At 33.2% G+C, this 25,168-nt stretch overlaps 1 protein-coding gene and 1 pseudogene across 2 annotated transcripts in view; both read left to right on the top strand.

Annotated features, from left to right (window-relative positions):
- Window positions 1-25,168, top strand: part of GPC5 (glypican 5) — a 1,092,178-nt gene that overhangs the window by 779,817 nt on the left and 287,193 nt on the right. The gene's annotated exons all lie outside the window — the stretch shown is intronic.
- On the top strand, window positions 1,141-1,259 carry LOC118609825 (annotated as a pseudogene).

The raw sequence follows: 25,168 nt of genomic DNA, 5'->3' as shown, positions 1-25,168 counted from the left end.
CTATTAGAATTATACCCAATATACGTATGTTTTTTGGCACCCTGTCTCTTACCTAAAATTATTTGAAGTTTTTAATTATGTGGTTATATGTTTACATATATATTTATATACCTAAATATCTGTATATATAAATATATATATGTTAAAAATGAATATGAGAAAAAGTAGCAAATATGCTAATCACAGTAACTAGTAAACTGATTGAGACAGATGGTAAAGTTTTTCCTGAGTTTACCAACAACCAATGAAAGGAGGGAAGCCAGAATTTGAAAAATTAATTTTTTATCAAAAAGGAGAAAGACTATCAAATTTTTAAAGAGAAAGTGCAATTTACTATGTAATCAATTCTAAAATAAAGGTCTCCTGTGTGCCTTTATTTGAGGCATGGAACACTTGTACAAATGCATATATTATGGAATAGCTATAATTTTTATTAATGATTATGGAAGAATTATGTAGCTATTCTAAAATTCAAGCCAGTCTATTGGAATATTGCTTCTGATGAGATGATCTCACATATGGGTGGAATATAGACTACTTAGAAAAAGAGATGAAGAAAATGTTCTTTAAAATAACCCAAATGGAATTTATTTCAACATGAGTGTTTAGTCAGATGTGAAACAATTTGGTGGTATGTTTTGACTTGACCTAGAGTGTTCAAAGTCTATCATATTTAGAGAAATATTTAATATACTTTAAAAATTAGATGAGCTCATCTAGAGTCAGTGCTGTTTTTAAGTTGAAAACCAAACCATATTTTATTTTGGTTTGATTTGGTTTTTTGTTTGTTTGTTTTTCCCCTGAGGTGGGTAACCACACACTTCCACATGGATTGAATCACTTAGATTCCTTTAGGCAAAACTCTGTTGTTTCTCAAAAAGTAATTTTTGTTTTATTTCAGCATTTGAACAAGAGCTGAATAAAACCCCAGAGCTCAATACCTGTAGCAGACGGGATTTTACCAGAAAACTTTAGCCCATGGGTCATCCTTAAAAAGATTATTTAAGGATTTCATCTTAAATAGTTTAATCTCATTGTGTGATCACTAGAATAATTTTAGCGATGAGGTAGCCTTGTATATCTGGACAAATTGATTTATAATATGCTTTGGAAAAAGTAGTCTTAATAATACCAAAGGTAAATATTAACTTCACCACCCTGAACAAGCCCGATCACTTCTGATCTCGGAAGCTAAGCAGGGTAGGGCTTGGTTAGTACTTGGATGGGTGACTACCTACGAAGACCAGGTGCTGTAAGCATAAATAAATTAAATAAATGAAATAAATAAATAATAAAAAATAAGGGATTGTAAACTGGCAAGGTCCTTGCAATCTGCGAGATCTGTGAGGTCAACCAAGGGTTGCCTTGCCTTAAAAAAAAAAAAAAGAAAAGAAAAGAAACAAAATAAATAAATATTAACTTAATAAGAAAACTGAGTCACTCCTAGTTTTTATATAAAATCACCCCATGAAACGGTAAGGACTCATTTCCTTGTTTACTCTCAGAGAAATTACACATTTAGTTAATCTCAAATAGTCTCAGACCATAATGGTGTAAATTAAAAAATAATAGATGAAAACACTGGCTTACAATATATCACTTAAGATTTTGATGTTGTACACTATTCATGGTAAATTTAATTCCTACAGTGGCAGTAAAATGTGTACTTTATAGAAGCAATAATAGCCAGGGCTTTTGACCATAGCTGATTTCTCTTCTAATCAAAAGCAAATTATGGAGTAATAAAAAGTAATACAGTTTTATGTTGCTCTTGGTCAATCTCACCATGACCTTTTAAGAGTGGTCAATAAGAGAATGGTGGTACCTGGAAATCCTGTGGTTGGTTCATGGTGTGAAATATTGGGTTAAAGTTAAAAATAAATAAATAAAAATAAAAACAACTTGGCAGAGACACCATTGAGTGAATATCAAAATTTCAGTGAGTACTGCTCTTTCTAAAAATTAGGTAGATTACATTTTGATTCAATCGAGAAGGTACAAGAAGATATTGAATGTGAGGTGTTAATTAAAGGCTTGGTGCTCACCATTGCTAAATAGGCTTCAAGCTGTTCGACTGTCCTTTCTAATAAAAGCCAGAGAAAAGAGACTTTCCTTTCCCAAAGGCAGGCCAACACTTCCAGTTTCCATCTGTCAATAATACTTTATGATGTGATATGTGAGCAAACCTTTCTTAAGTGGCTTTGAAGAAACTCTTAGAAGTTGTTTGATCATAAGACTGTTTAGAGAGCTAATAAGGACTTTGAACCATCTCACCTTTATCTTCTGAGCTTTTCAGACATTATTGGTATCATTTGAAGATGTTAAGGAGAGGGAATGAATAATGGACAGAATCTCACATTTGTCCATAATCAAATTGTAGATCTAATTACATTGCTATATGACAACATAAATTTATACTTATAGATGAGTCTGGCTAGATTTTTTCTTTTCAGTTGCAAATGCCTATTCCTAAATACAAGATTGCAGAGAAAAAACATCTCAGTAATGCTTATATTGAGTATTAGGTATCAGTCGTGGTTTTGTGGATTTTGTGCATTCTTTTATTTAATTCTAACACACATGCAAAATAAATGTATGATATAAGTTCTGTTATTAGTTCACATTTCACAGATGGAGAAACCGAATTTCAGAGAGGTAAAATAACTTGCTCAGCATTCTCAAACTATGTAGAAGTGTGTAGAAAAAGCAATATTCTGACCCCATTGTTATGTTTTTATCTGCTATTCAGTTTTGTCTGTAAAAAGACATGGTTTGAGACCCAAAGAAAGTTCTGGACTGTAAATGCCCCTTCCCAAAACAATGCCTTTCTTAAAAGAAGAAATTATATGCAGTTTGAACAACTGTCAGAGGCAATACCTTAAACAGCTTTTATGCACCTTGGTGAAATGCATGGATATATTAGGATATGAAATATCCTACTCAAAGTAGAGTTCAATAAAAATAAAAAGAAATAACCTCCTGGCTTAGAGAACTAAGCATTTATTCTTCTGTTAAAATTAAAATTAGTGTTTCTAGTTTAACTCTCCCACATTTTTTTTTCTATCCTTAAAATAAAAAGGGTCTAAGTGTTTCTGATACAACATTAACATTGTGAATTCCAACTCTTAACGGCAAAAATAGTGCAATACCAGGAGGAGGGGTGGCTAATGATATATTGGTTGATACAATTATGGAATCAAGGATTCGTCTAAACAAGATTCCAGATGCTACAAACTTGAGACTGCAAAGCTATGGCTACCTTTCAAGGGAAACAAACATAGAAACAGCAAAATACAACTTCATAAGAGGGATGTTTCAATAAAGATATGGAGATCGTTAGGTGGGAATCTAGAAAAGGTCTGTCTCACTTTAAAGCATTTTGAGGTTTGGAATATGGATTGAAAGCCTATTAGATCTGGGGAGAAGCAGCCACTTGCCTTTTATGATTTCTGCTAAACTTTATCGGGTAAGCAAATGTCTGATCTGAAACAAAGCAAATAGACATGAGTTGGTGGTTTCCTAGATTAGCAGAAGAGATGGGGGTATAAATAAATTGGAACTGTGGTACATGATTTTTTGGAAAGTATGTTTATTTTCATAAGTAAAATTTTCCATACTTTTACAAGAAGTTTCATAGTTAAATTTCTTACATCATGTTTTGCATAGCTAAGATTAATAAAATGTGCACCCATACACATACGTTCAAACATTGCCTATTTGTTGATTGATGGAAGCACACAGCAGAATTGGCTGAGCATCTTCACTTTTTGGCATCTTTGCCATCATGCTCCAGCCATTTAGAACTCCTCACAGTTCCCTACAAAGCACAAGTGTCATTCTGTATCTATGCCCTCTTCCACCTAGAAAAGCCACCTTCAGCTTTTGCCTTGTTTTTTCTTCAGTATTTGCTTCAGGAATCACTTCCTTCAGAGGCATCCCTCATGGCCTCTGTGTGGTTTAGGGATATGCTCACAGCACCCTGTCTTTATTTCGTGAATTAACACTCTGCCTTGAAATAGTTTAAGGGCCTGTTTAACTGTTCCTTTATGTCTTATTCATTTTTTATTTTCCTGTACCTGACACAGATCAGGGTAAATAGGACATGACAACATGTATTTATAGTATAAATGAAGAACAGCTGTTATTAATCTTGCTGAAAAAATTCTTACATTATTTAAATATTTATGTAAATTATCATAAGGTTTCCTTTCCCTCTAAACTTCTATACTGTTTTTAAGGTCATTATTACAGTGTTATCTAAGCATAGGATATCAAAGTTGAAAAATAGGGGATATGGAGATTGACTAGTTCAAATGTTTATTTTACAGATGAGAAAACAGCAGAAAAGGTTAAATCATTTATCCAAAGCCTATGAGATAGTGAGCACTATGACAGAGACTAGAATCTTTATTTCCTAATTTCTGATGTGAGGTTCTTTCTACCTGTTCATATAATATAATCTCTGACTTAGAGTATAGAATTTTAAGTCATTTTAGCTTAAATCAAGTCTGGACATTATTCTTTTTGTGCAGTGCTGTAATACATGGTAGACACCAAGTAAACATATGTCGAAATAATTAGCTCATGACATCTGTATTTAAGACCATATTTTCCTCCATCTCTTAGAAAGCTCTGAATTTATAATTAGTAGCAAGGCAGGGCTCACGTAGGAGTTAAGGGTATAATAATAAAAGTATGGTCTCCAAATTCAGATTTCATCACTGTCTTATAATAATTTATTTCACATAGAAAAAGTAGAGGCTTCAACTCATTTACAACTCATACCTAAATATTGAAATTCTATTTCTTCTCTAGCATACAAATTATTCTAAGAATATCAAAACTGAATTCATACATAGTATTATCCAATGAATATTTGAGAACTATCAGAAATGAGGTAGTAAATAAAGGCTTGTAATACAGAACTACAAAAGCTTTTGAGCTCATAATAGTTTTAGTTTCCCTGAATTTGAACTAAATTATTTAGCTCATTTATTTTTCACTCAACCACAAAGCATGTTTAAGGATTACCTTTAATTTTAGGAATTAGAGATGAATATACAGTTGACCCTCAAACAACTCGTGGGTTAAGGGTACTGATGCCTCCCCTGACCCATGAAGTCATAACTTTTGCATAACTTTTGGTCCGCTGAAACTTAACTATAGTTGTCCCTCAGTATACATGGGGGATGGGTCCAGGATCCCTGACAAATGCTAAAACCTGCAGGTGTTCAAGTCCCTCATATAAAATGGCATAGAACAATGCACGCAATCGGCCCTCCACATCTGCAGGTTCCCATCATGGATCAAAAATACTGTTTCTCACCTACAGTTTGTTGAATTCATAGATGCAAAAACCATGGATGCAGAGAGCTGAGTGTATATTTATTAAAAAAACAATCCACATATAAGTGAAGCAGTGAAGTTCAAACTCATGTTGTTCAATGATCAACTATATGTGAAATGGTTCTATACTAACGCCTATTGTACAATATATAAAATATTAAAGTGCACTTACTGTATACTTAACTATATTTTCCTCCTATATTAAATCAATTTGTATTTCACAGCATATTGCATGGAATTCAAAATCACATTTTATGAAATAGCTGGACATTTTATTGACTTTCAACTATATTTTCTGTCTATTTTCTTCTTTTACCTGAAGATGATTTATTACACCCCTAAAACACTGAGAAGAAGAAAAAAATTCCAAGAAAAGAGGTGGATATAATAAGAGAAACATGGTATGGGAGGATAATGTGCTTGGCCTCACACTGACCTCTATATTCAGCATTTTCCTCCTCTGACTACTGCCGACCAGTAGCTTTCTCATTTCAATCATTCTTGTACCACATTAATAAAATAAAAATTATTTTACTTATCGTAGGTCTAAATGCCAAAATGTTATGCAGCATCAGCCTTCACTTTAGATGACACAAAGACATCTTTCAATATGTGTGTGTAAATATCAGGGTTCTTACATATGTAAAAGGCTTTGAAGGGACTTATTTTAGCCCTCAAGATATTTATGAGCTTGACAGAGTACATCCATTTTTATCAACTATTATAGATCTACCAATCATGTGTCAAATTCCTTTGGTGAGAGATTAAAATGAAAAGGGTCAGGTTGGTAAACAAAAGGGCTTCTTTCCTGATTTTGCCTCAAAAGAATTAAGGAATGGAGACTGTCATGTGATGAGAAGCATAAGGAGTCTTTCTCCCTGCAGCTGGGCTGACACTCTAGCCTTAATTGCAGCCAAGCCTTGTTTGGGCTAAAGAGTGGACATTGCTTGATCCAGAGTATACATAGAGAGAGATGAAAATAAGATCTAGAAGTAAGGGATCAGAAAAACATGCTTTGTAAACTAAACTCACTTATTAGTTTGTGTTTCCTTATTTATTTTTATTTTCTATTCTTCAATGATATTTTTAAACATATTTCTGAATATAGCAGACTCTCTGAGCTCTACTACAGATAACCAGTGCAGGTATTTTTGGTCTAATCTGGAGATGACAGGGTGGAAGGCACATGGGCCTCTAAGGAATGATATTCAGGTGGAAGTGGTCGTCACCTTCTGAGTACCAGAACGGAAAGGGATGCTCCACAGGAACATGTTGAGGTCATTTGGTTACTCATCTCTTCCTATTTATAGACATAGCATCCAGGGATGGAAATTTGGAAACCTTTGATTGCATCAATAATAAGGGATGAACACTGTATTTAGTCAGAACAGGAAAAACTAGTTAATAAACTGGCAGAGAGTTATTTATAAAAAAAAATAATAATACTGAGTAATTTGGGGAATTTAAAGGAGTTGCAGGTGTTAATGAGTTATCTTGCTGAGATATTAAAACAATTTATGAGAATTTGATTATCTAAAATATGACTTTAGTAAAGACGTGTCTGAATGTCTATGTGTTAGATCACAGTGAAGAAGCTCAGGCATTTATATGCTTGATCCATGGTGAGATACAGAATGTGGGGCTGGGAGGTGAACTAAGTGTTCACCTGTTCCAATCTCTTCACAAAAGGTGATTCTGTTACTATAGAAAATAAAAGATGCAGAAATATTTTGACAACATCTGTTCAATTTTTCTCTTCCGACTTCCTGGTAATTTCAACCTATTAGCTAGTAGCTAGCATGAATGAAGTTCACAGGCAATGTTTTCCAAATGGAAAGGAACATGATTAATATAGAAATGGGAAAATATTTTAGTGTAGAAAGCATTTAAATTCTGACAGATCAGAATTTGAATTCTAGGCCCTATCTTGCTGCGTGATATCAGGAAAATTATTCTTTTTACTTCAACTTTTTCATCTTTAAAATGAGCATAAGAATATCAACTTCAATATTTCTTTCTCTCCTCTCCTCCTCCTTTTGCAAGAATATTTATTGACTGGTCTGTTCTCTTTCTAGGCTTTGCTAGGTGCTTAAAGATATAATGTTGAGCAAAACTGATGGTGGCCTGTCCTACTGGTGATTTCAAGCTAGTGAGGTTGCTGTGATAATTAAAAGTGATAGTGTTTTTCAGTTAGTTCATTTAAAGTTTCTCAGTAAGTATTTGGGCTCTTTTTTCTTCTTTCCTATGAATCTCTTAGGGCCTTTTACATAAAATATGCACATACCTCTTGTCAGGTTCCCAAATCATACAACTTGTTCAGAGGCCAGGAGAATAGTGTCATTGGATTAATACTTTCAACATATAATAACATTTAATAAACATTTACTTCTTTGACTTTAAATGATTTCACTTTGTTGCTATTTTGTAGGTGAATATAAAGGGGGAAAATGACATTGACTCTTTGGGCTGTAGAGTATGACAGATCTCATGAGTGATAGAATTTCAGACATTATTGACTCAGTATCAGTTGTAACTTATAAAGGAAGTGTAAGTCTAAAGATTCTCCAATTATGTTAATGGCATAATTAATTGGCAGTGTAATCATGACTTGGAAGGATGTGAAATAAAAATTTTAGGAGCCATATAAAATAATAGTGCAACTCAGAAATTTCATGTAAACAAAGGAATGCAATTGGAAAGCACCTTATTTATGATTGGCTTTTCATACCTAGACAGTTTGACTTGTCTGAGTTTATTCGGGCTGCTATAAAACATAATACAAACTGAGTGGTTTGTAAACAACAGAAGTGTATTTCTCATAATTTTGAAGGCTGGAAAGTCCAAGATCAAGGCAATGATATATTTATTGTCTAGTGAGAGCCTACTTCCTAGACAGTCATCTTTTCACTGTAACCTCACATAGAAGAAGTAGCTAGGTTGCTCTGTCAGGTCTCTTTTATAAGAGCACTGATCTTATTCATGAGTGATTTCATGACCTAATTGCCTCCCAAAGACCCTACCTCCATCACTTTATGGGGTAGGACTTCAACATAGAGATTTTAGGGAGACAGACACTCAGACCACAGCATTATCAAATGGTAAGATTCATCTAAAATGTTAATGACCATTTTCCTAATTTTAAAAAAAAAACTTAAAAAGACATCTATTATGTTTCTAAAAATGACAGTGTGGAACAGAGCAGCATTTCATATCTAGATTTTGAGGATTATGGCCTGGAAAGCACATACAACAGGATATCTTCCATTGTCTGGATCTTTATGACATCCAAAACTTTTTAGATATTTTTGCAAGTTTCTATTTTCAGCGATTGCTAGTATGTTGATACTTATCAAATACAGAGTTGATGCTACTGAACAATGACCATGAGACATGAACTTTAAGTTTTGTGTTTCAGGAGTGACGGATTGGAATGTGTTATTTACGTGCTCTTATTCTTTTCTCCCCAGCTCCAACTTTGTGATCTAAGTCTTATGTTCAGTAAAGGACTAGGTAACTAAGTACATATCACACGGTTTCCAGAACAGACTAGAATAAAACCCGTGTCTCTGTATTAATAGTCTGGCATTCTGTCCAATTGAACTTTTCAAATGAATTTCATCGTTACTATTACATGTTCTCTTAACAAATTAGAGAATTTCAACTAAGAAATGGCTGATTTATTTTAAACTACAAATGATATTTTATTATAGTTTCAAATTTCAAACACGATATTAGGTAAATGGAAATGAATATTCAAGTTTTACAATACAGGCAGGAAAATGGTGATGTAAAATATATACACGTTGATAGGACAGAAATCTGCTTATTAGAATTTCTAATTCCCTTCTATTTTTTATGATATCATCATAATACCAAAAAGTACTGCTCCGTTGCATTAAAAACACATACTTATTAGTGAAATGGCCGGGAAAAATAATTCACTCAGGGAAGTATTAACATGAGATATTTTGCCTAAATGTGTATATCACTTGAACTTCCTTTGAACTCTCTACACTTCTTGCTACTTAAGACAAGGAAATCCATTGCTGACAAAGTATTGGGTTTGCCTTTGAAGCAATACCAGGAGACCATTGACCAAAGCAGAGCAAAGATTAGATGTAGACAGTTATTGTCTCACTACAGTCTCAAAGTAACATTGAAAAGTCAGCTAATTGAAATTGGTAATTATCTTAAATAACAACATCAACCGTTGCATTCCAGAATATGTGTCGCTTTTAAATTAATTGCCATTGATCTTTTGTTTTTTCACAATTCTTCTTTGTCCTTTGGTCAAATTATTTAGCCATCAGTCCTTGGGACAAAACCCATTTCACCATTTTTATTGACCAAGGTTTAATGAGTTACCTGGCCTTCCTGTTTGGATAGACTGTAATAGGTCCATTCATCTGAAGGTCTGTCAACCAGAACTGTGTAACCTTTACTGTATATTTGGTTACTTAGTGGAAAGGTTTTAAAATGAAAACTTTAAATAACTATGTTACTGTGGCTATTTGCATTTATTTCAGATACTGGTTGGGAGGAGCCACATTAATCATGGTAGTAATTGATCTTCAAATTATGATCTGAGAAAGGCCATCTCTTGAGAGATGAATGATATATATTCAGAATGCTCAGCTTGCTTTTAATGACCAGTACTTCATACCAAATGGCTTTGAGGGAAATTTGTGCAGTATAATTTTTCAGACACAGAATTAAAATTCTTAGTTATGATGAGTAACTAAAGTAAAAATTAGAAATAACACATTCTTCATAGCTATAAAATAACTACAAATGCACTCTGATCCCATAAAATTGAGTTACTTTAGAAAATATTTTAGAGTAACTTAATCCGAGGATTTCTGTTATAATGGGAAGATACTCCAAAGACACTTGGAGTCCTATCTATTTTAACAAAGTGATGAAGGCATGAAAAGTGTGGGAGTTATTCAAATATACGTGGGCAATATTCTCCGTTGTTGAGGGTAGAAGCCTAATGGACAGTGATTATAGAAAAGTTATATTATGTCTATAGTTCAAACCTTGCCACAAAAACATAAAACTAATTTTGTTTTTGAGTGTGAAGGAAACCAGTACAATATCTCTCTAGTCATACTGGAAGTAAGACACAGCACTTCCTACAGTTTCATTTTTAAGTTGAAAAATGTAAGTATGAAGTATATTCACAAATTATAGAGGCAAAGGACACATGAATGAATTTGGTGCTGAAAATACAGTTTAGGTACAATTAATCCAACACATTGAATAATGAACAAATTCCTTTTGCACTCCACGATAATTAGGCACAAATATGAAAACATTCCATTGTGTTGGGAAGTCATGGCTCTATACCTTAGAGCCATATGAGAGGAAAGGGTTTGAGAGTGAGGGGCAACTTGATTTCCTCACTCATTAGAAACAACAATCTGACAAAGACTCTTCCTGGACTAAACTTGAGTCAAGCTCCTCTAAGACATCTAGGCCTCTACCTTGGTGTCCTTCCCTGTTGGCCTGAATTACTCAATTGTAGCAAGAATCCTGCTAATTCAGTTTATCAAGAAAATTCTACTGTCAATATCTGATCACATTTGGTATGTAATAATAGTCTTTCCTGCCCCCTGCCGTTATATGTGATTACCCTCAGTATGTGATGGTACCCCTCCCCACTCCACGGCATGTGATATGTGACCACCCTATCCTTCCCTAGCATTCCTGTCAGGTCTGGTTAATGATTCCCTCCTTGACTCCTGATGTTTCCTTTTTGTCCACTGAATCTCCATCCTGCCCTTGGCTATAATTCTTTATTTTTCTAGGATGTATTCAGCTCGATATTATATTTTCTTTTCTCTTTATTATCTTTTCTCTTATTGCAAGAGTTCCTGAATAAATATTTTTACCCATTTAATTACTGTCCAGCTCTGTTCATATTTAATAGTTTTCTGCTTTAATCACTTCAGACCCTGCTTTTTCTTTGACAATTCTACATACCTTTGTTCCATATTAAACCAAAATTCTTTAGAATGCCATGTTGTAAGCTTAATATCTGAGAATAAGTCAAGGTATTTGCCAGAAGAACTGAGGCATGTATCTGTGGGACTTGAGCAAGCCTCCTACCCAGTGGAGTTCTCTACTCCCTCCCCTGTCTGCCATCATCTAGAAAAAGAGGCTGGGGGCCATAGGCTTTTTCTCCCTCCCCCTTGTGAAGGGAAGTGACTAATGATTAATTGTTATTTCTGTCTAAATTTGATAATATAAAATGAGAGCATTAGGTTATTTTACATCTATAATATGAAGATATAAAAGTATATCTATAGCCAAATCCCATCTTCTATAAAAGAATATTTATTAACCCCCCCCCCCCAAAATTACAAAATAGTCATACATTTGTTTTGTAAAGTTGATGCAGTTTAAGTCCCAGGAATCTGTCCTTTAGTGCTCTGACACCTTGTAATAAAGGCTCTGTAAAGGTTATCAGAATGAAAGAGCATACAGAATTATAGCTGGGTATTGCTATGGGGAAAATAAAACCAATAATTGTTCACTATACAGCCTACATTCTTGTAATGGGTGTTCCCTAGTAAACTATCTGGCATGCAAAATGCTAAGTATTCAACGTACCTGGCATTTGTGATCATTGTAATTGTGAACCATTGGCATTTGGTTTGTTTTCCAGAGCCAGGCCATTTTGTACTACTCTTAAATATTTTGGCTTTAGAACTTTGTTTTTGATACAGATAATTTCTCATGTTATTTCCCTGTTTACCTTATTGCTGCCCTGCATTTAGCTGCTATTTCCTTTAATTGAGTCATCTCCATGATCATGGAGATTTGTTTAGCCGTTGCAATTTTTAGCTGTAATCTCATTTTGAATTGTTTATCCTGACAATTAACATTAATGCATGAAGACTCGGTAGAGAAAAAATGTGGAAAATTCATTCTTTCGTAGTTAATATAAGCCTTACAATGTTGAATGTCAAATCTGCAGTGTCTCTTTGATCTTTAAAAGTCTTGTCAGTGAAGACAATTCAGTTGGAGAAGCTATTCTGTTAAATCCAATTTTTTTTTTTTTGGAAATAGGTTTTGAGTCTTGAGGATTTAGAAATTTGCATAAATGATCTGAATCTGAGTAAGCTCTGAATGAACAGCAACTATTTCATGAGATAATTTAAAGAGTGCCTGCCCCGGAGTGGTCATTATCTACAAAAGTGATCATTCACTAAGTGATTATGTCTAACTATGGAATAACTATATCACATTGGTAATTTTTGATCAATAAACCAAAATATAATCAGATTGGGGAATATGTAAACCTGCATCAGTCCAGTGAAACCTGTCAGCAGGGAGAAGAAAAAAGAAAATGTAAAAATCAGATTGCATTATTTGGGAAAGCTTGAAACAATTGTAGTTTTGCCTCTACTATAATACTCAGCATGGTACAGAATGAGCTCCACTCCAGGGCTTGTATTTCTGGGAGCCTAGCCAGCAGGGCTTTGTCTTTGGACTTTCTAAACAAATCAAAAGGAGTCTTATATTCTTGCTTCTGAGCACTTAATGTATGCATCATGTGCTTTCTTTCTTTCTTTACTTTTTTTGGTTCTGCCAACACACAGCTGATGGTACTGGATTGGAGGCATCTCTACTTTGAGCAAGTTCCTCATCCTCTCAAAATGTTAGTTTTGCCATTTAGGAAATGAAGAGGACCAAGAAGGTTATCTTTAGACTATATGCCCCTATCAAATTTTATGTTATGTAGAGATGTCAAGTCTGAAGTTATTTACATATGTCATAGTTCCAGAGAGAGTTCAGAAAGGGAGATTTAGAAATGAAAGCCCTGATCCTATAGATGCTTGTCAAAGCCCAGGGATTAGATGGGTTTAAGAAGCTGTATTTGTACATTGAAAAGTGTAAAGAAGCAGGAAAGAGTCTAGAACCTTGATAAGAATGGAGCAAGGAGCCAGCAAATGAGATTAATAAAAGAGTGTCAGTGACTAGGGAAAAAACACAGAGAGGATTGGGTTCCTGAAGCCATGAGAAGAAAGCCTTTAAGATTGAAAGGGGTGATAAACATCAGGACAACAAGAACAGAAGAGTTACCATTCGGTATAAGTCCTTGTACTTTGACAGAAGGCTCATGACAATGAAAGATCAATCAGTGAAAATGATGGTCCCATCAGAATAGTGTTGAGAAATGGAGGTGATAAAATGGTGAATATGATTATAGATAACTCTTCTAGAAGTTCACTCTGAAAGGTAGCAGAGAACTGGAGCAGATCTGGAAAGGGATGAAAATTAGAATTTTTCCTTCTTCTCCACCATCTTTCTTTTTCTTCTGATAGATGTAATAGAAAAATATTTTAAAACCTAATACAGAAGAAAAAAAGAGATTAATGATGCAGGAAAAAGAGTGGATAATTGTCCTGAGAAGATACAAGCCTATAAAGGCTGTGGCACATGAAGGGATTGGTATCGGATAGGAATGGGGTCACTTTTATATAACAATTATTTTTCTTAGGAAATTTAATTGAAAAAATGTGGCTGAGAAGCAAAGACTAGCTCTACACATATGTGTGTGTAGTAGACTGTGGTGTTAAATGCAATTCTCATTAAAGGTTTCAGTCTCAAATTTTAAAAGTAAAATGTCTTGAGGTAACCATAGTCAGAGGACAGAAGGATGAAAGACGAAGAATACAAAGTGGGGAAAGTGGAATCATAACAGTGTTTCAATAAAAAGAATGAGAAATTTCAGGAGGCAGGAGATGCTCAACATTATCAGGTGCTGCTGAGAGCTTATAGAGTTCAGAGGTGAAAGATGATCTTTTTAAGATTAAGTTCAATGTAAACATCGCTTTGTTTACATAGTTCAAATGAAATACAGTATAATGTGGGAAAAAAAGAAAAGTTAAAAAGCTTAAAATAATCTTTATTCTTAGGGCAGTATTTTTCAAAATAAGGACTGTGGCCCATTACTGCATCATAACATGAGGTGTATTTCTTATGCAGATGGCTTCAAGAAAATTCAATAAGAGTGTTTAACCAACTGAGAATTTACTATGTCACTGAAGTATAACATTTACTGATAACCGTTCGGTGGCCAGATAGTGTTAGAACTTGTGTTCAGATATGATCTTTTCTCATGCTTGGTGTATCATGGTCCCAAGATGACAGACTGTCCCATTCTAAGGCATCATATTTCCATTCCAAAAATGAAATACACTGTGGTAGACATAAAAATTCCCCTCCCCAAAGGCATCTGTGTTCTAATGTTCAGAATCTATAGATGTGTTGCCTAACAGAGCAAAAGGGACTTTTTAGATGTGATTAGTTAAGGCTCTTGAGATGGAGAGATTATTCTGTATTATATCGGTGGGCCCGATATAATCACAAGGGTCTTTAAAAGAGGGAGTCAGAAGATTCAGAGAGGTGTAGGTGATGATGGAAATGGAGTGGTAATGACCAAATTGAGAAAGATTCAACTGACAATCTCTGGCTTTAAAGATGAAAGTTGTCCAAGAGCAAGGGGATGTGTGTGGGTGGCCTCTAGATGTGGGCTAACCAAAGAAAGAAATTCTTCTCTAGAACCTCTACATGATTTTAACCAGTGAGTCTCATTTAAGACTTCTGACCTCTAGAATTATAAGATAATAATTTTGTGTGTTTTATTTTAAACCATCAAGTTTGTGATAATTTGTTACAGCAGCGACTGGAGTAGTCTCCACCTGAAGTAGCCCGCAATCCTGGGGACTGAGCCAGAGTATGGCAGAGGTGGTTCTTTCCAGGAAGAATAGGGAATAGCTGTAGGCAGACACAAATAACCACCGCCACCATAACCGCTGCCACCATAACCAAACCAGCAGATGGCCACTCCAGGTTCCTGCTATAGCACACTTTGAATTTGTCTGTACTAAGTTTCTAGAAAACAAATATAATAGGACATCATGTTTTCTAAAGTTTAAATTCATATGTTCATTTTTGACATTTTAGAAAGTACAAGAAAGCATAAGAGAAAAAAATTACATTAATTTCACCATCAAGAGAAAGTCATTTTAATCATGTAGTGTATAAAGATTTTTCCAAGTAATTTACTAAAAAAAATTTTCATTTAAATATAAACAAATATAAAAAATAAACAAAAATGTGAATGGGCAAATGAAAAAAAGAGAAGCAACAGCTGTGTTTTTCATTTTATAGTAGGGAAGGTAAAGCATTCCTGGGAACCCTAATGAGTTGGCACTTGCTTACACATTTTATCCAGAATCAGATCACATGACTGAGTACCTAAATCAGTTACTAAAAATAATTCAACTGTCCTAGCACTGTTAACACAATCACAGTCCATGCCCTGGGCCTGAGACATGAAATATTTTTCTTTCTGAGGTCCATGTATATCTGTCAGCGGGAAAAATAAATTTTTCTATGAGAAGGGAAGAAGGGATTTGAAGAGGAATAAATTTTGGATACGGAGCTGATGTTAGGATGTTGGCTATACAGCAGACATTGGGACACTGGAGGTGTAGCAGATTATGAGACGTAGAGTATATAAGAAAGGATTGGAAATTGGGCATATAGCAGATGGTATCTGCCACAATGCCCACCATTTCCCATCCACCAGTAAACTTCATTATTTTGTTTCAAAAATATATTTCAAATTTGTAGTACCATCATGTCCACAACCACCATTCTGTTTCAATCTAACGTCATCTCTCTTTTGAATTATTAAAATCAACTAACACTCTTTCTAAGATCTAGTTTGCTTTATACTCATATTTTATTTTTTCACCATTATGCAGCCAGAATAATCATATCCAAAAATATATTACATTAACTCCTTGTTTTATTTTTTCTTATTAATAACTTTTTATCAAAATTAGAATTAACTATCTTTTCTCAATCATTGCTTACAGAGAAAAACATTCAAGAATATATTCCCCTTTTCAGTTTTGGCCATGTTTTATTTATTTATTTTTTGAAGTAGTTTTAAAATATAATTTTATTTTAGTTTGTAATTATATACTCATTTTTGTGATTATTTGCTTAATGCTTCTATTCTGTTTCAAGCTGCACTGTAGCAGAAACCAGGTCCAATTTTACCCACTATTATATTATACTTTACTTCAACTATAACTGTTGAGTGAATGAATAATGAATCAATAAAGCAAGAAAAATAACATTTCTCATCCTAAAGAACTTTCTAATCCAGTGGGAAAGAAAGAATGAAATGAATAATAAAAAATGATAAAAGCTATACTCTTTAGAAGGACATGAGACATGCGAATTTGGACCATTATAGGTCAGATGTGCCTTGAATATAGATTTGAAAGATTCAGATAAGGGGATGTTGGAGAATAAAACATTTCAGGTTTTGTGAAGAGTGTGTAATTTAATGGAGGTTGATAGAGAAAAGTCAGATTTGCAGACCTAGATTCACAGTCTGAGATGGGATAGAGAATAGAAGGGTAGCATGGGAAATGAGTCCTGCAATTTTGGTGAAGGGCAGACTGTGGAAGTTTTCAAACATTATAAACCTGTACAAATAAATTCTAACTTTTGTTTGGGTTTGTTTGTTTGTTGTTTCTGAATATGTGAGTGATATAATCTTAATGGTTTTATAGGAAGTTAGAATTTCAGGTATACTCATACCAATTAAATGCTTATTTATTCAACGTCTATTCAAATATTTTTTTTTTGAATGCTAATTGCCAGAATTAAAAATAAGCACTGGAGATAGGTAAGAGAAAAATAAAGGAATGGTCCTTGCTCTCATAGGAAAGTTATTTCTCTAATTTGTAAAGTTCTGTTTTACTTATCTGTTTAAGGTGACTGTTTTTAAAGTTGTTTGTCTCCAAGAGAGCATCACAAGTTCATTGAGAGTAGAAGAAATCACTCTCCCTATATTTTTCCTGTTACAGGCATGGTCACTACAGCAGAATTAGGTAAATAGTAATTGAGCAGTAACCCAAAGTAGATTTATTAATTAAATAATCAAGATAGTACTAGATGGTAAAAATTAATGTGATGACATGATACCACCTTGAGTCATTACAGACTTATCTTACAACAGGTGGGTAAAGTGAAAAAAAGACATTTGAAATACATGTAATTAGATTGACTAATGTGAGGTAGCTATTGTGGATTATTCAGGCTGAAAAATTCACTTGGAGGTCTAAATGATCCAGATTCCTCATTTTGATATTACATAAATGCAACTGCCAAATGCTCTACCACGTTCTGTATTGTCTCACTACAGCTTGAATGTCTTGTTTACATTGGAATTTATCAGTACTGCAAAACAATTAATGCTGGTTAACATGATAGTCCCCTGACTTAATTATATGGGCTGTCAGGTGAAACTGACAGATGGATCTCAGTGAAAACACAGCTTATTTTTTTCTGACTCACATTAGAAAACACACTGAGGAATGATATTTTTGTCCTGCTATCCTTACATAAAGCCTTTTTCAGCTGGTGTCACTATAATTATAATTGCATACGTTCTAATAATGATTTACATTTTATAAAATATAAACTGCATAGGACATGCTTTAAAAATGTGACGTAATTTTTAAGTAAAGGAAACAACACACATTTGCAATACTCTCAAAAAAAAATATATGTTTGCCTTGTTGACATAGAGAGCTGGAAAGTGAGAATCAATTTGAAAGTAATAGAGTTTTAGTTCCAAACATACAAAAATCCACCTTAATTTTAAATGTCTTTTTGGCTATTTAGAAGAGTTTGGTCACTTCCATGAAAAGAAATACTAGAGAGGAGAGAGAAATATCACTGTTTAATTCCTAATATAATTAGTGATGTGCTATCCATTATGATAGCTTCTGGTCACAAAAGAGTATTAAAATTTAAAGTTAATTAAAATTAAAATAAAAAATTTAGCTTTTCAATCACATCGCTTACATTCCAAGTGCTCAATAATCACATGTCTAGTGACTATTCTATTAGACAACACAGGTATTGGCCATTTCTATTTTAATCTCGTTGGACAGTCCTGCTTTAGTGCATTTGCATTTTTGTTTATCATCTCTGGGCAGTTAATGGAATGCTTGGAGGAGGATGAAGAATTTTCCAAGTTGAGAAACTGTTTTTCTCAAGAGACCACTGGTAGAAATGATAACCGAGTGATTGCAAGAGAATGGAGCCATTTGTACCTGTGATTGCCAGAATCTGAAGGGAATTGCAATCAAGAGATTATTTCTGTACTTAGTTGCTTCTGAAATAACTTTGTCATGATTCACCAAAACCTGCCATGATGTACCATGTACATTTTAAGATGAGATAATAACTTATAGATAAGATGGTATAATTAGAATTGGTTACTTCTAAAAATGAACATATATTTCAATAAGTGGGAAATTTTGTCTTTCAGAAAGCAATGCCTTTCATCTTCCAACAATGGAAATGTTTACTCCTAAACTATTTTTTAAATGCTACACAGGTACCCCAAATTTTCCTTGATAGTAGTTACAATGTGATAATTAAAGTATGAGGTCTATATTTTCTAATTAATTTTAAGTGCTGACCCAGTTAACATTGTTTTATTTTTGGAATTTCTATTAGAAATGTTATTCCATAATAAATGTCATTATCAATAGGATGTATAACGATGTTAATTGCCAGTGGAAATACTGGTGTCCATTCTGAGGAAGAGCCATGAATTCCAAATCCTGGCCCTGAACCCAGATTCTATGCACGTATCTGAGTCCAACAGGGAAGTACAGATTGTTGCTGCGAAGGTGTTTGCTGCCGGAGCTGTATTCCTTTGTCCTTTATTAGTTGCCTAATTTTTATTGTTACTTAAAATGTTGTTTACATTTTGTGATTCGTGTCTAATCCCCTACAGTGGCCTTTGAGACAGCATTATTCCAACATAACATATAATGTAGTTAGGAGAAAAATTAATCAAAGTTATAAGAAAGTAGTCTGAAGAGCAAATTTATCCAAAAGAAAATCATATGAGTCTATTTTTGATTATTTTGTTCTTTTTATTCCTTGGATTCTGCATATAAATGAAATCATATCCTATTTATCTTTCTCTGCCTGCTTATTTCACTTGGCATAGTAACTTCTAGGTCCATCCATGCTGTTGCAAATAGTAGGATTTCATTTTTTTATTGCTGAGTAATATTCCATTGTATATATGAACCATAACTTCTTTATCTAATCATCTGTTGGGCATTTAGGTTGTTTCCATATCTTGGCTATTGTGAATAGCACTGCCATAAACATAGGGATGCACATATCTTTATGAATTATTGTTTTGGTTTTCTTTGGGTAAATATCCAGACATACAATTGCTAGGCCAAAAGATAAATCCATTTTTAGTTTTTTGAGGAAGTTCCAAACTTTTCCATAGTGACCGTATCAATTTGCAACCCCACCAACAGTGTATGAGGGTTCCCTTTTCTCCACATCCTCACCACCCCCTTTTTTTTTTTGATTTATAGATAGCCATTCTGATAGGTGTGAGGTGATATCTCATTGTGGTTTTAATTTGCATTTCTCTGATGATTAGTGACCTTGAACATCTTTTCATGTGTCTGTTGGCCATCTGTATTTCCTCTTTGGATAAGTATATATTTTTAATTGGATTGTTTGTTTTTTTTTTTTTGTCCTTGAGTCATATGAGATTTTTATATATTTTGGGTATTAACCCCTTATCAGATATATTATAAGAGAATATCTTCTCTCATCAGTAGGTTGTCTTTTCATTTGTGCTGATGTTGCCTTTGCTGTGCAAAAAGTTTAGTTTGATGTAGTCTCATTTGTTAATTTTTTTAAAAATTATTTTTCCCAAGGAGATATTTGTTTATTATTTGCCCAAGGAGATATATTTGAAAAGAAATTACTAGTAGCAATATCAGAGAGTTTACTGCCTATGTTTTCTTCTAGAAGTTTTGTCATTTTGGATCTTACATTTAAGTCTTTAATCCATTTTGAGTCTATTCTTCTATATGATGTAAGAAGATGGTCCAGTTTCATCTTTTTGCATATATTTGTCTAATTTTCCCAACATCATGTATTGAAGAGACTTACTTTACCCTATTGTATATTCTTGCCTCCTTTGTCATATAGATGTGGATTTATTTCTGGGCTCCCTGTTCTGTTCCATTGATCAATGTATCTGTTTTTATGCCAGTACCATGCTATTTTGATTACCGTAGTATTGTAGTATAGTTTAATGTCAGGTAGTGTGATATCTCCAACTTTATTCATATTTCTCAAGATTGTCATGACTATTCAGTATTCTTTAGCATTGTTTGCTTATTCACTTAGAGTTTTTTTTCATTTTGTTTTGTTTTTAATGCCTTAGACTTTTATTACAAATAGGCCTTACGATTGGAAGTGCAGACATGAATAAGACCCAAATCTTCACTTCAGAGAGTGCATGTTCTTGCATGTACATAATCTTTTATAACATATTTCCTTATTAACCGTAAGCAAAATTTTAGGAAAAATAAATGCAGTAGTAATTTATCTTGACTAGAGAAACTATTAAAAGGAAAATGAATCATAATAAAACCTTACATTTGATAGTTTATACAATTTAGTTGTTTTTTAATATAAATAAATTAAATCAATTCTTATAATACTCTTACTTAATTATAACAATATCTTAGGCCAAGTAGTCTGCCTAGGCTTGTGAAACAGCTTTTGTCCATAGCATGCTGCTTTTCTGTGGAGAAAAAATCATGATTCAACACATGGATTTGATACAGAAACCAAAAAGCCAGTCTGTACTGTTAGAGGTCAGGATAGTGGATACATTTGTTGGAGAGGAGGTAAAGATTTGTGCCTGGAAAAGAATATCACAGGACTTTGGAGGATGTATAAACTTCTGTTTCTTAATATAGATCATAATGTGCAGTTTGTAAAAATGCATCAAACTGTATACTTAAAGAATTTGCACTTTCTACCTTTATATTATATTTAAATAAAAAATTCTTATACATAAAGCAACATATATGTATATATACATATTTAAGTATAATATGTGTGTATATATGCATATGAGTTCAATTCAATATCAAACCTCACATAAAAACCCCAATTGTTTTCTCCAATGTGACTGTGACTATTATTTAAAGATAGTAAACTTATTAAACATCCTCAAGTTTATCAAACTAATTTATATTAAAGCACAATATTATAGAATGAAATAGATTTACGCATTACTCTTTGCGTGATGGAATGGCAAGTAGATCTTATGCAATGCTTACTTGAGAACTACTTTATTTTCAAAATATCACTGAAGCATAAGTTAATTAAATTACATAAATTACAGGAAGTGATGGGACAAGTAATATTTGATATAAGTGCATGATTCTTGGAGAAATCCCTCCTTTGCAGTGTGTGCTGATACATCAGCTGCTTGACTGCTGGCATTTTTTATATGTCCAAAGAGAAGACATATTAAAATAGGTTAGTTATCCCTTGGCTTGTGAAGGGCTATCATTTTTGCTGTTTGCTAATAGTCCTGCAGAGCAGAACTCATTCAAAGCCAGACAGGAAATATAATGATATTAAATCTAGTGTTTACAGTGCATATGCTCAGAATTCACAGTAATACTGTATCATAGATGGTGGACTCCTGCAGGCATTCCATTTTACTTGATTCATGATAATTGGGTTTTGAAAGCAAAATCGCCTAAAATTAATTCTATTAGTGAAACTGCCCTTTAGAAAACTGTCCATACTGATGTCAATAAATGCACTAATATAGCAACAGCATTTAAAGCCTTGACAAAAATACAGCTATTAACCAATGAAACATTAGAAATGGCTTCTTAAACAAGTAAATTTCAGGGGAGCCATTTAAAGTTTAGAATTATGTAGAATTTTTTCAGACATTCATATTAGTATATAACTTATTTTATATTCACATCTATTGTACACTTATCAGCACACTTATAATTTAATCAGGCTCTTTGTTTCTTCTTGTTTTACAATTTATATTATCATAAAGTCAATAAAGATTGCAAAATGCAAGGTGGCTAGTCTACAACTAAACCTGATGAAATGACTAGGGATAATGATTTAACCACTGAATAAAAATCATTTTCCTGTACATTTAATTTACTTATGTCCATTTACTTACCTAATTATTCCATAAATATTTATCAGGTATAAATGTGTTAGGCAATGTCTTAGTTGCTAGAGGTACATGATACAACTGACCAATTTTCTGTCCTCAGGGAATTTATTCTAGTTGGGGGATGGCAGAACACAAACAAGTAAATGTGTCAGATATTGATGAAATACTACAGGGATAATTAGGCAAGGTAATGTAGATAGAAAATGTGGAGTGAGATAGAGTGTTTATATTTCTATTTTTATCTGAGGGATCAAAACAGAGTCACTGGATTGGGAACATTGGAACAGATATTCCCAAAAAGTGAGGGAGCTACCAACAGGGATACCTGGGGCATGAGTGTTCTCGAAAAATCTCCTAGAGCTTCAGTAGCTACTTTCAGAAGATCGCAGAACATTAATTTACTTTCTTCACATTTCCAACAAAACAGATGAGTAAATATCTTACTCATGTTCTTTTGTTTGTCTGGAAACACAAAATACTGACAATACCTAGAGGGCACTCAGGGCTGGGGCTGAAAACCGATTCACTCATTCACAACCCAGAAACTGTCAGCTGAACATAAAAATCATAAAGAAAGATGATATCTCAAACTTAAAAATAAACAAATATCAGCTCCTAATAGGAGATAGATAATATAAGGGAAGTATCTTGTTAGGCTTGTAAATGATCTTGTGGAACTTCACTATGATGCATTTGTCCTTAAATATTACAAATAAGTTTTTATTTTTCAACATAGTGATCCTTTTTCCTTGGATGGTTTTTTACATTCTTCTGGTACATCTTTATCTATCTTTAATGGTCAGTTCAGCCTTTGAGTTCATTCTTTCCTGAAATCTCCTAGGTGAATTGCTCATGATTCTTTCTGAATTTCTATAGTACTTTCCAATTAACCTCTAGACACTGCTGATTTCCATAGGATTATTTTGTATATCTGTATTTTTCCCCATGAAAAATTATCTTTTTAACTTCTCCAATGTCCAATTCAGTGCTTTTCAGATCTTAGGATATTAATTAATGTTTTCAAATAATTAATTGAACAAATGATTAACTTACAGGTACAAAAATGTATGAGACCTCACAAAAAGGAGTGCTCTTTCTCATTATCCCTGATATCTATACTTTATAGAGAAACATAAAGTGTTCCCATAGGGTTTAGTCACTTACTGTGTCATTTCAAACACTTTGGTAAACCTCAGTTTCCTTAGCTCTAAAATAAACTTAGGAATAATACTTGTTCCAGTGGAGCTGTTTAGGGTCAAAATGGCTAACATAAATAAAAGTGCTTTGTAAATTGTAAAGCATTCTTCACCTTTTTATTTCTGCAACTAATTCTAACAGTACGTTTAGTCAAAATAGGGACATAGGAAGAAATCATATTGTAGATTAAAAGAAAGTAATGGCTTAAAAATAATGGACCAAAAAATGTATTAGTTAACCCATACTAGTATAAGTAACAGACCAATAAGTCTTAGCAAATATAAGGGCTATCCTACTTTTAGGTGAAATAAAAGTTTAGTAGAAATTTCTTATGAAAGGAGCATTAAAACAATTACATGGGAAAAAAACTGCACTTCAATCAATGGAAAGGATACAAAGTGAAGTATAACAAAGCCAGAATATCTATTGAAACTGGGAAAGACTCAGGTGGATTTCTTAGTATGTAGAACTAGGTTTCTGATTAATGACAAATCAGAAATTGTTATTGTTTTCTTTTCAAGATATGTCTACTCAACTATAGATTATTTTCAGGATTAGACCTATGCTAATGATTTACTATCAAATCTATATTAATTAAAAATGTGAATTTGGAAAGATGTCTTTGATACATGAAGTGTTTTTCTAATTTTCTTGAAAGTTTCTACATAATCACAAGCTATACATGAAAGATATAAGTTTTTTGTCTTCGAACTCACAAAAATATAGCCTAATAAAGAAAGAAGAAAACCAGAATTATTTTATATAATTAAGTCAACTATTGAACATACTTCTAAAACTAGTATGTTTTTTAAATCAATATGTATTAAAATATGTAATATTTTAATGTTTTACACACATATTAAGATCAATGATTTACTTTTTATTCTGAAGTTCATTTAATCAATAACTTTCTCATATGACAATAAATATTTTTTCAACATACAAGGATAGCATCTTTTTCATAATCGTTTTATGGATAAATAGGATTCCATGATAACATGATCATATAATAAAATAATGAGTGTCCTTGACCAACTGTGTAGGTCATCCAGCTCAGCAGCTTTCCTCTAATAGGCACCAAGGTGCAAACTGTGGGATGTTCTATTGTTCTCCTGAATATTACTCCAAAAATTAAGTAGTTCATTCTCAAACTATCTATTTTTTCAGACTACTTTCTATCACTTTTATTCAACATATTTCCTAACCATATTATTACATTATAAATTCAGACTGAATTCCAACTAGAAAACTAAACCTCATAAAATTATCATACTTTATTAAGTATCACTTTCTTTTATTTTCCCTTGCTTCTTTCTTAGTTCAAAGGAGGTTCTTTTTAACTGGATTCTATTGAAATAAATCTTTAGCTTTCATAATTGCAGAATCATGTCTTCTTCAACCAGTTTTATATCAGATCAGTCTACATCATTTAAATCTGACCTCAAAATTCAATCTTCTGTTCTTCTGATGCTTTTTTGCATGCTGTGATCTAGACCTAAAAGGCTTTTATTTTATCTTTCTGGA

This window comes from Rousettus aegyptiacus, unplaced genomic scaffold (assembly GCF_014176215.1).
Source record: "Rousettus aegyptiacus isolate mRouAeg1 unplaced genomic scaffold, mRouAeg1.p scaffold_m13_p_11, whole genome shotgun sequence".
NCBI classification, from domain to species: Eukaryota; Metazoa; Chordata; class Mammalia; order Chiroptera; family Pteropodidae; genus Rousettus; species Rousettus aegyptiacus.
Note: the sequence above shows the minus strand (reverse complement) of the source record. Positions and strands in the feature narration are given on the sequence as shown.